Genomic DNA, 6,136 nt, shown 5'->3' with positions numbered 1-6,136 from the left:
CCAGCCACAAGGGTTTGTTTACTGCAAAGGTGAAAAGATGGCTGTGGCAGCCAAGTGGTTTGAGGTAATTGGTGTGACCTCCATTTCCACTCACCCCCATTAGAGAAAATGTCTCCTCTTTCACGTTCGGGTCCGCTGCTCGGCATTGAGGAAGCAGAGCCGTGTTAGCCAAGGCTTCGGAAAAGTGGAAGTGGTAAAAATAGCACAGGCTTGCGGAGAAATGCTAATTCTCTGCTCATAAAAAGTTCTCCGTCATCTTACATTTTACAGAAAACACGTATACTTACCCGTAATAAGTAGGGTGACTTTACATACTTAATCTTCACTGATCTTTGTGAAGGATTGGTGTAAGCTGTAATGTTGGTGGCTTCTTTCAAAGGCGTTGCAGATTATTCTATTTTCTGAATCCTGGATGCAGTAATCTTTCTGTATCCTACTCTGTTCTCTGAAATAATACCTGAGTCAATCAATTACAGGTCAATTGGAGTTGACCTATAATCCATCTTGACACAGAAGACTGAGGATGATTTTTTTCTTATTTCAAATCCTTCTTTACCTTTTAAACAAAGTATTATGAAGCAGATGGGTCACCTATGCATCTCCTATGAGTGTTGCTTATTTGTAACTTTGGCTGAGAGGAAATTCATGTGTTTAGGTAGAAATGCCATTGTTACTCTCCGCTGTATATTTCTATTGACTGGGCTTTAATCCAAGTTAAATACTTGAATTCATTGAGGAGTCAAGAGGGGAGCCCTACAGAAAGGTACTACCAAATTTTTTTGAGTTGCCTAACTACTACTAGGTCATTTTCTCAACTTTCTTTCCAGTTGAACGTATGCCATCGGGGCTGTTTCTCACCGTGGAATCATCGTGGTGATTAATAGATCTGTTGTGTTCGTGTAATTTCACTTCTCGGTCCGCAGGGGCCCATAAGGTAACCAACCTAATGCTTTTTAAAGTTGAACATTTTCCAGCGTTTGTGTGGGGTTATAAATGAAGCGCTGCCTCCCATGTATCATCCCAAGAGCTGCTTTCTTTCACTGTCCTCCCCTGACATAACAGTAACAGAAAGGGGATGGGCTTGTGCTGAAAGTGGAGCTGGCAACGGGCTGTGTCGTGAGAATCTTCCCGTCTCGAAGTTCTGGAGGAAGGAGGAGCTCCCCGTCTCATTTCCTAGCAGGGTGGTTCGTGCTTTATAGGAACATTCCTTTGCCGCTTAAGAGCAGGGACTGACCACCTGATCCATGCCATAGGAATACCAGATCAGTCCACATGCAATTCAGTTGCGTGTGTGTGTATATATTTATTTATTTATTTATTTATTTATATATAAATTGACAACTATGGTCCAGCACAGATAACGGTTGACTGTTGCCATTTCCCTGAACCATGACCTTAGAGCCACTGGAATGGCAAATTTCTTCCCACGGGGCTGTATGTGTCTTAAATTTAAATATCATTCCAAGTAGCCAGTGAAAGTCAGGGAACTTGAAAATCAGCATTTATTTACATACCTGATGCTAATAGGTGTGTTTGTAAAACAGGGTAATTATAGTCTCTGATGCATTTGGGGCAGGTTTGATTTGTTGTTTGTGCGGTTGGTGGTGCTGGTTGCTCACAGTGTCTCACCATGTCATGGCAGGTTGGTTTTTGATCGGAATGTCCAGGCGGAGGAATGCTGCATCGCTTCCTGCCAACCTCTTACTTTTCCAGAAGTTATCTCTAAGAAGAAACGAGTTACCAAGATAGTAAAGCTATTGTTTGTGAGACAATTGGGCAACTAAACTCTTGGGTGCATTTGCCCTACATTACCACTGATGTTACTGGAAAGTGTCTAAAAGATGTTTGTGGATCAGGACTTGTATTGCATATGTATCTGGAGAGATGACGCAAACATGATTTGTTATCTTGTCAAAGCAGAACTTTCTAATGTTGGCTGGCTGGTATTGCAGGGCGGTGTCCTCCAGAGATGGTGACTTCGTACTGAACAGCTTTCATGGGACAGAGTTTCCCACTGGCTTATTGGTGCTTTTATAACAATAAAACTCTTAAAGCAGCAGTGAGGCAGTTTAGACTAATAAATATTTCTGGGTGAAGGCAACTCCAGTTCATGTGGCCTTATAAACCACATCAGAGTTATCCTCTAGGGACTGAGTTGTAGTTATTTACCGTGCTGTGAGCCCTTTGTTGGCACTGGGGATAGATGATGCCTCCATTGCTTGTATGCATGTGTATACGTGGCAATGGAGCTTTTCAGGTTATACTGACAAGGGTGTAGTGGACATGGTCACCTCTTAGCCCCGGCTGCTGCTCTGGGGTGGTTCTCGGCCCAGGTTTGTTACAGGCCGGTTCCCTTCCCGCATCTCCGACACTGACCAGGGTTCTTTATTCCTGCTCCTCATCCTGGAATTGTTGTGAGGGTGCCAAGGCTCGTAGATGCATGACTCTGAGCAAGGCAGGGTTTAAAGGTCATAGTCAAGACCATTAATAACAAGGTGCAAACGGCTGGTTTATATGTAACGTGAAGCTTTTTACTTATTTCATTTTTGCACTTTGGGGGCTCTGTTTGCTTATGGAGCACTTGGTGTCTGGTACCTATTTAGGCTGAGAGCAGGCAATTGGGTTCCTTCAGGCCTTCAGAGGAATGCAGAAAATTGTTCTCTGGTGTTGTAATTCTACTGGGATAACTGGAGCTTATTTGTCTCACTGCTTATTAAATGCATACTTGTCTTGAGGTCTCTTTTTTTTCGGAGAAACATTGGGTGAATCCCAAGGACCACAAGTGAGAGGAAGATTCCAAGGGGAGGGGGAGAGTGAAGTGCCTGCACCTCTCTACAAACTGCATCATCCGCCTCCGGTGCCAGCAGGCTGAAGAGGTTAAATATGAGAGCAAACTCCCTTGGAGAGAAGGAGATGTACGTACGGGGCTCGTACAGACATAAATTAACTTTGCCCTTCCCCCTGCCCAGAGATGACACACGGAGGGGAGATGCACCTCCCAGGCTACTAATATATGGGGTGTGTGGTTGGGAGCCACGTGAGGCTGTGTGGAGGGTTCGGAATGGAACCAGCTGTGGAGGTTGGGAGCAGATGTGCACCGGGGCCGTGTTCTTAGCAGAGGACAGTGCTGGTAGCAAGTGCAGAGAGAGCAGATGGGGTTCATACCCCACCAACCTCTGGGCAGTACCCAGCTTGCCCTGTTTTGCTGTTAAAACAGACAGACTCGCTACTCCCTTCTGCCTTTAAGGCTGTATAGGTGACGTATGAGCTATTCTGATCTGCCTGTGTGTTGAAAATCTCTAAACACCAGGTCACATTGACAGTAGCGGTCATAGTGGGCTTCTGTGTGCAGTCTTGTGTGGCCTGAATTCACTCAACTTTTAACAGAGGAAAGGCAGCTTCAGTTTCTAGCTCTGTCTCTGGTCTCCTGTCTCCCTCCTCCCTTTCTTGAGCACACCCCACCGCCCTCAGCACTGTAGGAAGAAGACGGTGCTCAGGGATGCTGCTCATGTGCTTGGAATTTTCCTCCTTTCCAGCTTCGATTGTTGTGTTGTACTTTTTGCTAAAGGCCCTTCGGTGAGTCTGCTCCTTGGGGAACGCTGGATAACACACCCACACTCGTTGCATCAGTGAGGCTGCATCCACGACGACGAGGATGTCTCTCCATCGGGGATCTTCTTGCTTGGGTTCTTTCTGGCCAGTGACATTTTCCTTTTGCTCTGGATGCCTTGAATTTGAGCAATGATACCAGGGCCTCATCAGCTCAGACCCTTCTCTTAAGAACCTCTTGATTTCTTTTCTAATTTGGCTGTGGGCTATCATCAGTTATAAAACAGGGTGACACAGTATGTGACTATTGCATTCTCCTGCATTGACTCATCAGCTGCGATTCCAGAGCAGTAACCCCTGCGGCTTGCTGGAGCAGCCCTCCCTGACTTGTCTTCGGTAACACGGGGTGGAAAAGCTCCCACACAGATGTTAGGCAAATATTAAAATGCCCCATAAATCTGTCCCTGGGAGCTGGACCTGCACAGCAGGTCTGTTGTTGGCACAGGTACGCGAGCAAAGCTTTGTGTGCAGGTAAGACAGCGTAAAACTCTGAGGCCTCTCCATGCCCTGAATGTGGACCGGCTTTCATAGATTCTTTTTCACTACACTATATTCAAAATAACAGAAGAGCATTACAAAAAATAACCTCCCCAGCTTAACCCATGGAAGAAACACTCAGCTCTTCTGTTGGGTAGACTCGAGCCCCTTGGGCTGTGTCCAGGTAATAGTGGTGCCTCCTCTGTAACACTGGTACCTGCTCCCAGGTGCTTTTACTCATCACAGCACAGCAGTAAATCAGAGGAGGCAGATGCAGAGGGTCGTCTTCTCAGCTACGGTTGTTCTACAAAGTGCTGAACGCATCCACTTTTAGTATCTCGGCATCCAGTTTTAGCATCTTAGTGATGATATGGGAACGGATGAAGCCAGTAAACCCAAAACAAACCTGGCCTCGGGAGTTTTTTCCTTTGTTTTAAAACGTTGAGCATCTGCATTCAAAGGGAAGAAGTATTTTGGCAGCAGCCATTGATTAAGGTGTCATTCATCAGGTGGGGCTACAGATCTGCTCCGGAGCAGGATTTCTGCTGGAAGACTCTTCCCAAAGTCCTCTGGAGAAGAAGAAATGTTTATTGATAGCTGACCCAGGGCACTGGGTCCCTCCCGGCCTATGGAGCATGCCCTGCATTGGGAGCAGGAGGGAGGCTTGGATTGATTGCCGAGGGGGCAGCGTTTTCTTAAAGCCTGCCGTAAATTGATGGTGGGTGGAGCAGTAATGAAGATAAATGAGGGAGTTCTTCCCGGTAGATCAGCGTTCGTGCTGACGGACCAGGCTTGAAATGCCTTTGGCCTGGCTCAGACCTGCACCTCACCTGCCAGCATTCCTCAGCACAGCCCGGACGGAGCAAATCTCGGGGAAAATTGGAATTCAGAGGACTTGGAATGGCCTGGGGGAGAGCTGGGAGCCCCCCAGGAAAACACCAGCTCGGGTGCAAGTTCTGCAAGAGCAGTGAGGGTGAAAGGTGCTGCTCAGTCACTCCAGGGTTCAAAAGAGAGGTGGTTTAATTCTGCAAGAAACAGGTTAAGCAGTGGGGAGGTAGGATTCCTGTGACTTTCAAGAGCTCTGTTAAAATGTCACCTTTTTCCTTGTCTGCGGCTCTGCTGAAGGTCCGTTCTCTGCATGAGCCATCTCAGTGGTGTTTGGCACAGAGTAAGCTGCTCTAATCTGGCCTGTGGCAGACTTCTAAATTCTTTGAGCAGTTCCTATCAAAGCAGTTTTCAAAATGGTTTTCTCCCAGCACTTAAACTAATATTTCCTAGGGCCATTGGGTAAAATCCCTGTTCAGAGATGCTCTTTGTGCAGCAGCCGATGGGTGGCTTAGGACCAGAATAATCTTCTTTGCCTTAAGCTGCTTTGACCTTCCTTCAGACCCGGCTGTTTCACCTGCTCAGCTTCCTCTGCCCACACATCTCGACTCCTTGGGGAGCTTCAACAGCCCCTCCAGCAGCACCAGCAGAGCCCAGTTAAAACTATGTACAGGTGAATGTTACTGTTGACTTGCCCTTTCCTGTAGTTGTAGCCTTAGAACTCTGAAAACGTGCTTCGAGTGTGTGAAACATCCTTACCTGCATCCATCTGCCCAATGACAATCAACATTAGGAAAATTAACATTATTCTTGTGTCAGGGAGAAAACAGCCGAGCTCTGGGAGGGAGTGTGGAAGCACCTGTCAGAATATGCTCAGGAATTGAAATGATTAAGGTTTTTTGGGATCAATTTAGTTTGCAGGTTCAACTGCCTGTTTGCATGGATTGACACCTTTTGACCAGACTGCATAAAATATCTGTTACATTAAATAAGGCACCTTTGTAATCATTACTTGCCCAGGTTGGGGGAAAAAAAAAGAACTGAGGAAATTTCTAGATGGGTTGATCTCTGTAATGTATCTACCGGCAGCTCTGCAGCTTCAATTTTAGTTGGTAGTTTGAGCTTTGGGGGGTTGGTTTGGGGTCTTTTGTTTGTTGTTTTTGTGGGAAAGGTTTGCAAGCTAACCTGGCACCCAGTGCCATGTTATGAGATGTCCTGGAGCTGC

The sequence above is a fragment of the Columba livia genome, chromosome 22, assembly GCF_036013475.1.
Source record: "Columba livia isolate bColLiv1 breed racing homer chromosome 22, bColLiv1.pat.W.v2, whole genome shotgun sequence".
NCBI lineage: Eukaryota > Metazoa > Chordata > Aves > Columbiformes > Columbidae > Columba > Columba livia.
Note: the sequence above shows the minus strand (reverse complement) of the source record.